Source organism: Micropterus salmoides, unplaced genomic scaffold (assembly GCF_014851395.1).
Source record: "Micropterus salmoides isolate LMB-PRFRI ecotype aquatic unplaced genomic scaffold, ASM1485139v1 Ms_hic_scaffold_9, whole genome shotgun sequence".
NCBI lineage: Eukaryota > Metazoa > Chordata > Actinopteri > Centrarchiformes > Centrarchidae > Micropterus > Micropterus salmoides.
In genome coordinates, this window is record NW_024044681.1 from 33,009,571 (window position 1) to 33,021,190 (window position 11,620).

Below are 11,620 nucleotides of genomic sequence, written 5' to 3' on the forward strand. Positions count from 1 at the left end.
TGAGCTCAGTAGTTGTTTGCTGATGTGTGTTGCTGTGACTCTGTCAACCCGTCCTGGCTCTATGTGAACTGACAGATGTATACCAAAAGGCAACAGTCTGCACAGACCTAGTTTCCCACTGGCCTTAATGTGACCTCTAAGGAAACACTGTTTTGACTGGTGATAATTGGTCAAAACAACAAAATAGTACAAACCTTGCTATAACCAAGCTCCTCTTAAAGACTGGACAAATCCTTTAGCACCAAAAAAGATAAACCTCCTAGACATTATGAGAGAAAAGTGGACAAAGACACTGGAGAAGGTTTGTATTTTGAACTGTTTTAATAACTTGCAGACTTGTCCTGCATTGTGCTTTAAGTCACTTTAGACTTTTTTTTTAACATTTAACCAAGTCCACCATCTGTCCCTAACCTTGAACAAGTGCCTAAATATAACCATAAAAAACGTTAGTCATGCTTTAGTTACTACAAGCAGATACTTTATTACAAGAGTGAATGTTGTAGGAAAGCAAATGAAATGATGTGTCACTGAAGGTTATGCAGATACATTCAGTATGGACATTCTGTGAGGCAGATACTTTCATTAAAAATGTTTCCTCAATATCTATATATGATCAAAACGAACAGTCTAACTGCTGATGTCAGGGCGTTTCGTATCAGCATGAAGGAGTGTTCAATCTGGTGTTATGATCCCAACTGAAAAATAAAAAAAGAGGTAAAACTTCTACTACATTAATCATGTTTGAAGTCCAGATCACCTTGAATGCTTATGTTTTAATAAGAGGCAGCAGCCCCTCGCCATCCTAAACTAAAAGCTAAAAATACACATGCACAGAATGATACTAACAACCAACTGAGGAGCTTCGCTGTATATTTACACAGCTTATTAGTGTCCAATTGAGCATGTGTCAGATTTCCCCCCTGCTGTAGCTGAGCTACACCAGCAAAAAAACATTATGCCATTTCCCCAATTTCACCTCTTTATAACTGGAATATGTTGTTCCCATTCCATTTAGGTTTTAATAGACACTTCTACAAGAGCACTTTAAAAGCTCAAGCACCACCAAAGTGAACTCTACAACAGATTTTACTCTCTACAGCGGTGAATTGTTTAGATCTACTGTAGATGAGCTTGCAAATGTGTCCTCAACAGCAATTCACAGCAAAATGGAGATTGTACAGTTGATACTATTCATAAATGACCGCTGAAAAGCTAGTTGTGGTTGTAATATTTTAAAGATATATTCTACTAACCTGCAATGTGAACATCTACATAAACAACCATACCAGGATGAACTAAAACAGACAAAAATCTATATAAGAGTGGTTTGAGCAATCAAGCACTTAAATTAGATTTAGATCAGAAATCTGCTTCTCATAACTATTATCAGGAAAGAATGACAGACTGAAATCTATCAGGAAGCATTGCCAGGGTCACCTGAACAGAGTGCAGTGTTGCTAAAGCCCGAAGCCCACACTGCAGCAACACTCATTACCCAGGTCTCCATAGAGACAACCTCAGCAGCCTTTACTGGACCAGAGCCCCAAAAGCCTTTATTTCAGGAAGCTACATCTCTTTATCGAGAAGAGGTGCAAAATGTACGATTCTGATGGAAGCTGCCCATTAAGTCTAACCTTTGCAGGTCTGATCAGGGAAAACAAATGTGCAGCAAAAGAATACTGTCTAAGATCAAAAATCATAGCCCTTTTATTCTGCGTACAGTCAATTTAGCATGGTACGGTCGGAAGCAAAATACAAAGACAGGATTGTCATTGTGTACTGAGTGATTAAAAAAAAAATTACACCACAAAACCAACATTTGAATCATTGAATCAATAGAAAAGGTCAGTGTGAACCGAGTCTGTCGATGTGAATGACGCTGCATCAGCAGCGACCACAAACGTAGCATTCATCACAATTACAAGTGCTGTTGCTGCCATTCAAAGTTTCCATGTAGATGTCTCTAGCAGCAGCCATTTTGCAACGCTGTTGCCTGGACCAAAGAGACTGAAAAAGCCATTCAACAGCTAAGCTATAGACTGTGCTCAGTAAATAGAGATTTCAGCACAGCATTGAGACTTGAAATGGACATTAGTGTCCACTGTTTCCCATGTGTCTTGTCTCTGTTACAGAAAGGAGTCTTTGCTACACCACTGTCATTGCTTTTACTCCATGCTCTCCTATAAATAACCACTGCCTTCATTGAACCCTTCAGCATGGCCACAAAATGGTTTTCCTGTCATGTTTGCTTGACGCATCGCCCTCTACTCTCAGTTTACATTGTGTCCACTTTTGATTTTTTTAACCCCTTTCACTCCATCTACCTTTCAAAAGATCTTCTAAATATCCCAATTTTCTTTCGAGCTGATTTCTGCCCCCCAACACGCGCACATCCCACCCTCTACCCCACAGCCCCTTGTGCTCCTCACTTCCCCCCCTTCCTCACACACCCTTCTTGTATTCGCTGTTAAAAACCTTTCGTCCAAATACAACCACTATTGTCACTTATCAAGCCTTTCTTTCGAGGAATTCATTGTGGACAACATAGGATCTGGATGCATTTTGCAAGACGTGCACTTGGGCAAGGGTGATAAGGGCTTGTCTCTTTTTTTCCAATCCAAAATGACTCCATGTCTGTGCTTCTAATATGGCGGGTGCATTGCCAGGAAAAAGCACAGCCAACCTATTTAATCCCTTTTCTACAAGATACTCGATAGATCTAACAGAAAGAATACAGAGATGCAATCACGTTATTTAATTCAATGCTTAAAATAATCAAATGTATTTACTTAGATTATAGAATGCACGTAAATATACTACATTTTTCATCAACATACGTCTTGGTTTAGGGGTGGATTTCTGAACTGAAAATTTATTTTAATGTCTATAAAGAAATTATTTCAGTTTCATTAAGGAATAGCTGTTCTTTTTGAATGCAATTCACAGGCAGGTTTAAGATTTAAACAAACAGTGAATGCACCATATAAACATGCAAATTTGTTGGAACAAAATTATTTACTAAAAGATCATTTTTCATATGACATATATGTAAAAAAGTGATTGAAAAACTGTTAATATGCACACTAAGCATCTAAAAATGGTGTAGGAAAATGCACCCAGACTGAGGCCCAATGCAGTTTGAATAGAGACAATAAATAATCCTTTATGGTGCAAATTGAGAATGAAACAAAATAATTAAGAGTTTATATTTTAGGCCTATTATTTCCCTAAAAACAAATTGTACAAAAACTAAAATAAATGTTGTGCAGTACAGGCTGCACCTATCACTCAACCTACATTCTCTCTCTCTCTGTCTCTCTCTCTCTGTTTTAAATGTTGAAAATGCAGAGTGGTTAAACGTTCTTACACTTATTATCTCTATAGGCCTAAAGGTTAATGTGAATGTATCTATCAAACCCCTCTGCCTGTGTCAGGACATAGCAACAGCCTGTTCTGCCTTTCAATTACAGGACAAAAAAAATCAATCACTATATTCAATGTGGAAATGTTTGCAGATTGTTTAGAATGTTATTTGTACACTCAGTCCAGTACACTCAGTGGGATAATTAACATACACTTGAAGTTTAATGTAACGAATGCATCACCTACCATTCAAGATGCACTGGGAAAAGATGAGAGCCAATATCCACATGCCCCGCTCCGTTCAATATCCAAGCTTATGCTTTTTCTTCTTCTCTCCCTGCACTCTTTCTTCTTGTTATTTCTCCCTTTAATTTCTTCAACAAGTCAATTGCAATGAAAGAAAGGGGAGCTTGCAAATCTATATCTCTCTCCCTCTCTCTTTCTCTCTCCCTCTATTTCTCTCTCTCCCTCGCTTTTCCTCAATCCTTCACGTTGGGAAGAAGATGAAGAGGAGGAGGTCTGAGCTTCTTCGTGCTGCTGATCGTCTCCTGGTACGGCGGGAGACAGTATATGATCCACAACTGTGCGTCTCCCCTTTTTTGGACTGACCGCACCGCACCGCGCCGGGCCTCAGTGCAGCCGTCCCCCCGTGTCTGAGCGCTGCTCTGCGTGGAACATGAGGGAGCTCAGCTCGGTGCGCTCCGGTCCAGGTGAGCTGTGCCGCTGCTGCTGCTGCTGCTGCTGAGTCAGAGGCTGGAGACGCATAGGACAAACTGTCTATGCGCACACGGAACTCCACGCTTAAACAATTAAAACAACAAAACAATAAAAAAAAAAAAAACCCAAAAGGCTCCAAAATCGGAATAAAGAAAATAATCAATAAATAATAAAATAAATAAATTAGAAGTCTATGCACTGAAAACAGCCAAACATGTCATCTCAGGTAGAGGGGGGAAAAAATGCGTAAAAGTTGGATTTTTTTTCGAGGATTAAAGAGCGCATAGAGTTGATTGTTAGCTGCGCTGAAAACTCATTCTCTCTTCGCCGCCTCTCTCCGTCCGGCGAGCAACAAGCACACGCATCTTCCCCCCGCAGCCGCACACACAAACTGCGCACACTGGTCCCTGCGCTTAAAACCTGCCCTGCCTCAGAGCACTGTGGAATAAACCCTTGCCTCCTTCTCCGCCGCTGTTCTCCCTCTCCATTGCCTTAAAGGTGCAGGGGTGGGGGTGAGGGGTGGGGTGGGGGGGGGGGGGGGGGCGCACAGCTGAACCTCTGAAGGAGCGTGATATAATAAAAAAAACAAAAAAAACAACTCTTTTGTTTTATCACAGAGAAGACGGATCACGGTGTCCCACTCAGAGAGGGAAAACTGTACATTAACACATGCAGGAGAAAATTAGCCCATGCAGGACATCCTCTATGGTTTGCTGGTACTGCTGTGGTGTAGGAGGCTGGAGGATGGATGCTGAGGGAGGGAGGGGGAGTGATGTAGGCTACACCTGACTGGTTACTATGTAGGCATTTGGTGAGGAAAACATGCTAAATTATCTTAATTGGAGGAGATCGGATCCTGTCTTTTAATGTGTTTTTTGGATAATTTATGAGCCCCAGGGGCATTTTGGGGATCCTGCCAGCCTTACCCCTGCATTCATTAATTGACCTTGACAAATATAAGCAGCAACCCCCCCAATGCACCAGGGGGCATCAAACGGCGGCCATGTCAGGCATCCACAGCCCCCTGCATGAGTTCATGCCTCCATTCAAGCCACACAGGAGGAGGAGCCGTGGATTAATATGTGAAAACAAAAGTGCTCTATGATGAAGACTTGTAAAGATATGATATTTGAAATGATAAGGTGTGATCTCCATATTAACATATAACAATGTGCCTGAAATTGTCAACTGGAGACCTCAGTCCTTTTTATTTATCATTATTTTGACAATCTAAACAGACATAAGAAGAAGAGACAGAAGAAAAATGTTTCCTTTTGAATCTTCAGAAAGCAAACATCCATGTTATGTTTCCCAGCCATGGTGTTGTGATAAGAAAGTCACATTTGCATTATACAGTATGTAGAATTTGAAAAGATTTTGAAGGCACTGCCACAATGGTAACTGCAGTGACATCCACTGCCATGTGATGGTTTGAATTTAACGTGGCCCATTTATGTTCAAATACAGGCGAGCCGCGCTTTAGCCCTCCACCCAGATACAGTGTCTGTCTCTTAGCATCCACATCAGACCTGCACATGAACATGCTCTGCACCAGGAATACAAGACCTGTCACCGCCTGTCTGGCCCCTCTGTGCTTCCAGCCAGGCATCCCCAAAATAAAACAGATCATTATCACTGACTCCCACATAGCATGGAAGAAAACATGCGCTTTTCCTCACACATTGAATACAAAGTATTTTTTTGTTTGTGTTGAATTTGCCTAATCCCCCGCCCTGTCACTCTCATTGGCTCCCAGCAGTGAGGGGTTTGTTGTTCTTCCAGTTCCTGTGTTGTGTTCATTGTAATGTGCAAGTCTCATCTTCTCCTACTTGCCGCTGTACAGCATTGGACTGCAGCTTGGCACTCTTAACACCACACTACCCTTTTTAAATGGATTATTATTAGGAACCATTTTGCTCCAGTTGCAGGCAGCTATACTATTAACTGAGAACTAAAAACAACATCTATTTCTATTTAACTGCATACTTTTGTGTTTCATTCCTGTTATATTTGTGCTACTCCTGTTTGCTATATTTTTCCTTTATCTAATCTATGTTTTTGTCAAAAATGCAAGTCAAGGAAATTTGTTAAAAGCATTGGATTTCACGCAAAGCAACAGCAAAATCCAGACAGACATATTTAATAGATACTGTATCTGCAACTCAATGAGAATGGACAAAATCCAAACATCTAAATTTAACCTATAACAACAGACACACAGTTGCTGGTTTGTGCTGTCGACAAAATACACACACAAAGTGAAGAGTACCAATTAACTTGGCACCGACCCATTTCCTCACCAGTCTTGTTGATTCGCTGTCTTTATTTGTCATGCTATGTCCAATCATTCAGCCATATGGTAAATTATTCTCTTCAATGTCCATCCCAGTGAGTACAAAGATTGGATTAAAATCACTGGCTGCATGGTCATAAAGAGCTCAATCCCTATTTCTCTAATCCCCGCTTTAACTCAATGATATGTTGTGAGGTTATGATCAAATCAAAGGTATTATCCTCTTGAAACCCTTCTGTTATTTTAATGATAAACCTTCACAGACATTTCTGGGATTTCTTTTTTTTGTACTGATAAAGAGGTGTACTGTGCTATTAAACTGAGAAAATAGTTTAACATATTTTTTATAAACTGCTACAAGGTTAATTAAAAGTTAAAAAGTAGGAACAAATGACAATTTTGTGACAATGTTTCATAAGAAATGAATACTTCTCTCAAGTATTACAGTAAGTAATACAGTATAAGGGTGACTTTAATTTAATACTGAACTTAAGGTGTATGCAGTTATGATGCTCCATACTGCAGTTTACTGAGGTCATGTTGTTTGACCACTTGTTGTGTAAAGAACACTGTTAATCAAGTATGAGAATGAAAAACATTTTATTTCCCATTGTTTCAGTTTTCATGTTAGAATTGGAAATTAGAGTTGAAATTAAACAAGACTAGGAGTATACAGCCATGCTAACAGCTCTGTACACAGCCATGCTTTAGCTACATGCTAACATGCTCACAATGACAATGCTAAGATGCTAATGTTTAGCAAGTGTAACGTTTACAATGTTCACCATCTTGGTTTAGCGTGTTAGCATTCTAACATTTGCGAATTAGAGCTGAGCCTGATGGGCTAGTATTTGATAAAATAATTGACCAAATTAAAATGTTGACATGATGAGGGCACTAGAATTCACCCCGAGGGGGGCATGAATGTCTGAACCAAATTTTAGCCGTCCAATAGTCAGAGACATTTCACTCAGAGGAAATGTCAGAGGATCACCAAAATGAGAAGGGTTCATCTTTAGCGTATGATGAATGAAAAATTTCACATCAATCCATCCAGTAATTGTTTAAATCTTTGGGTCTTTTTCCCCACCAGATTTTTGGAAACTATATTTCTGGTTGGCTACTACTCCATTGGTAATGTTGGTTAGGGTTAGCCAATCAGAGGCATAGAAGGGGGCAGTACTTGAAGCAAAGCTGCTGTCCGTCAACTGAGAGTTGTCGAAAATCTGGTGGAAAAAACCCGTTTCTGTGGTGGACTGAACGGCTTACACTGCCATCCAAAGAGCTCCTAGCAGTGTCCAAAACATTAAATGTTATCCCCAGCTCATTGAACACTGCAGCAAAAGATTATGTTATGTTTGTACAACATTAGGAATAGGTCTATCCATATTGTATTATCCAATGAAATAATATTTTAGAGAGATAGAGAAATATCGAATAGTGGTTGCGAAAAGCAAAGGAACAAAGTTTACTAGAGGTTGGTAATGCTGTGAGGGAAATGTGAACACGACAGCAAGTTTGTACTCATTATTAAACACAGAGACCAGAGCAAGGCCTATAAATATCCCACACAGCACATATTGTGACAAACACTTGTCAGGTCGTAGGTTTCCAGGCTCGACCAAAACTCAACAGCTTATTTCCAACAATAACTACAATATAGTTGTAATGAGAAGACAGCAGAGATAGAAGAGTTGTGAAGCTGGTGTTCATGGAGGGATTCTTTGGACAGGTTTATAGACTTTATGTAAAGTGTTTTATTCTAGATTTTCAAAGTAATGTTCAATTATGCTATATGTATATTAATGTTGTCCTGTTTGCTTTTTATTCCTATGTGGAGTTCAGGTTTGCAGTTGCTCAATTACAATATAATGTATGTATATGAGTTCAACCAGAAGCCAGTGTACAGTGGGGAATAATAATATCCATTAATCTTAACTACAATGAGTCCGATTCCCCGAGGGAAAATTTTACAGCTTTGGTTTGGCTTTTTATTCAAACAACCCGATGCAATATGTGGTAATGTCTTAAAGATAACCAATGATGGCAGGTTCATCTCGATCTATGACTTGTAAGGATAATAAGGATAGAATAAGGGAGCTTTGCTGCCTGGGTCAGACTGTTGAATAATTCAAACCACGCTATTTAGTAGAAATGAAGGAACAGTAGTCTAACGTACATCCTGAGACCCTCATTTTATTCAATCATCTTTGAATCCTTCTCTATGCCCATACATTCTGAGCGGAACCTGAGACAAAGTCACAATTCAAGTTTAATGAGTTGACATGTCTCCAGAATAAAGACATGGAGAAATGGGTTCCCTTTGATCATAATTCTGAACCATTAGCGGGTGGAAAGTGCTGTGTCTGCTTGAAACTAAGCTATGTGCCATAAGCTTTCCACTGCAAGTTACACAAAAAACACAAAGCCAAAGCAAAAAAGAATATAAAGAATAAATTCATCCTTAGAGATCTTAAACTGTTGATATCATCAATCTGTAGACGTTCCTTCAATCTGCAGCTTTTCCCCAAACATCTTGTGGTGCATTATTTTCTAGTGAGGTTACTTCTGATGGAGAACTTCTGCCACTTCCATGGTCTATGATGAACATGTTACAGCAAAATTGATGCAAAATAGCACCTGACGCTCACTGTTCCTGTTTAAGACCAGTGTTTCAGTGTTTCCCAAACAGGGGTACTGGAACCTAAGAGGATACTTCTGCAAATACCAGGTGGTACATGGAGAGATAGTAAAAAATAGAAATTATGACTTGTTTTATACACACACACACACACACACACAAACACTTGTGTCGGGGAGGAAAATAAACACAGAAATAGAATGTTTTCACCATACAAACATTCATGGAAATCCATCCAGTTGCTGTTGAGATATTTCTGGACCAAAGTGGTGGACTGAGAGACCGACCAAGCATCACACAGACAGACATAGCCATCTACAGAGCTAAGCAGCTAACATTAGTAAACAAAGGGGAAAAAAACGGTTCAATAGCAGTTTAAAATCCATGAGAAAACAGTGTGTCTATGCTAGACATGTCTCAATGTGACACCATGCTTTCTATGTTTGGCCAGTTATCCATGGCTTTAAAGGTACAACGCGTAAGATTTTGCCAGAATTTTTGTTTACAACATTCAAAAAATTAACTAACATTATCAACAGAATGTGAAGACATTACAGTTCTGGCGTCATGTCAAAGACGTCGCATATGTTTTGTCTGTGTGCTACGGAGATATCTACTGAAGTTAGCGTGCCAACAATCTAGTGCTGGCTCGGACTGTTCGCTACTCTCCTTAGCCTTTTTAGTCTAATAAATAAACAAATGAATTTGCTGGAATTGATTTTTCTTGAACAGAAAAATACAACTGTATGTATTCAAGTTTCTCCCTTTAATCGAACTAATCGGCTTGTTAGTTTACCTTTAAACTACAAAATAAAGCCAGAGTTATGCTGTGCTTCCAGTTCTCAAGTATTTTTTCTTCTCTTGCATGTTGATTGATGATCAACGATGATACAATGATAGTTCCTTGCTGAAAAAAGCTGAGAAACACTAATTTTCCCTTATTGGTTTCCATAATCACCTCACCTCATAAGGTAGAGACCAACTGACTGAACAGAGCAGAGCAGCTTGATGGCCGACCTTAGTGGATCTATACATTGATTCTCTTCATTGACTACTTTTCATCTCATGGCTACAAAGCACTCTCGTCCAGTCCTGATTGGGTGGACGGCAGGGTCATCCAGAGGTAATTCTAGGATTTTAGGACTTTTGAATTTAAGCAGAATTCATAACTTTCGTATACTCTGAGTTGATTAGACATTGATTCATAACACTTTATTCCTTTTTGTGTGCACAGGACATTCCAATCAACTCCGGAGTATAAAACTGTCACTATGGAATTTAACTATGATGGGTAGAGATGCAATGACAGACTTCATGATTTGTCTGAGTACGTTTACATTCAAAGTGCATTGCACTTTGCAATTTGACTCCATAATTTTTTTCCGTAAATAAGGTATCGAAAAGCTGACTAATGCAACAAAAATATCTTTATATTAACATACTACTACAATATTTGAGTGAGCCACATTAGACCGGGCCAATCATGTATGATGAGGCTTGTGGCGGCTTTTTAGTTTATGAATTCACTGAATCGTCTGGAGACATTTAGCAGCAAAGGTTTTCCATAATTTGATGGGATAAGTGTACGTATGTTCAGGCTGTTTCTGTTCATCTTATGGCTGTGTGTGCTACACTGATTAGAGATATCTGGGAAGCAAGCGACTGGTCGACTGTCATTCACAGAGCAATAGTAAACATATTTGAGTTTGACTCTTCTGGTCCGTAACTGTCCAACATGGGGTGGCAGTGTTGCTTAGTAACCACAGCACATGACTGACCTTATCGGTGCGGTCATAAAAATGTATGAAGTCCTTTTATTCACCCCCCCCCCCCCCTCTCTCTCTCTCACACACACATACACACACATAATTTAGATGAACACATCCTAATGCATTGTTCTTGAGTGTGTGTGTGTGTGTGTGTGTGAGAGAGAGAGAGAGAGAGAGAGAGAGAGCAGCAGGGTGGTAATAAGGGGCTATACCTGACACATGCCACCGACTGCATCAAGCAGCATGAAGAGAGCGAGGTGGGGAAGAGCATCCGGTGACAGGAAAATCAGCAGTCACAAGCCACACAGCAAAACAGCACAGGATGTGTGAGAGCAGCTTCACTTTCACTGAAACATTTTTATCATACCACTGAAGATAAAAACATGCAAAGGATACAGATTTAAAAAAAAAACACAATGCTATTTGGATTGCATGTTGTGTAACCTATGATCTGGGGTGTTTTCAGTTATCGCATCACTGTGATCTACTTAGTTTCCTTAAATCTGTCTAGTTTACAGTGTCTTAATCTGGGTTTAATCTCCAGTACATATTTATGGAACTGTAGTATTATGCAGTGGTGGCACAGTGAGGGGTTTTCCGAGGCCTTTGCGAGCCAGGAGCAGGGCTGATGATTCCACACAGGACGTGAAGCACCACGTCTGTCAGCTCATTGACACAGTATCACAGCGACTGGCTTTCTTGCAAAGTGCTGCTCTGTTGTTCCCACAGGGAGCACAGATGTTAGCCTTGCTGTCGCCGCCGTCGCCATCTTTTTGCCCTGACAACATCTGCACAGCTGAGTTGTCGGCTGCCACGCACAGGCGGGAACGCCATAAC

General features: G+C 40.0%; 1 protein-coding gene across 3 annotated transcripts in view; it reads right to left on the reverse strand.

Annotated features, from left to right (window-relative positions):
• dscama (Down syndrome cell adhesion molecule a) overlaps nucleotides 1-4,508 on the reverse strand; it is a 95,008-nt gene extending 90,500 nt beyond the window's left edge. Inside the window, exon 1 of one of the 3 annotated variants that reach the window (XM_038709394.1) lies at nucleotides 3,610-4,505. The gene's annotated coding sequence lies outside the window, so the exon portion shown is untranslated. Of the gene's footprint in view, nucleotides 1-3,609 lie in introns of all 3 variants that reach the window. The other 2 variants (XM_038709396.1, XM_038709398.1) reach the window with 2 other exon arrangements.
• Nucleotides 4,509-11,620: the final 7,112 nt, after the last annotated feature.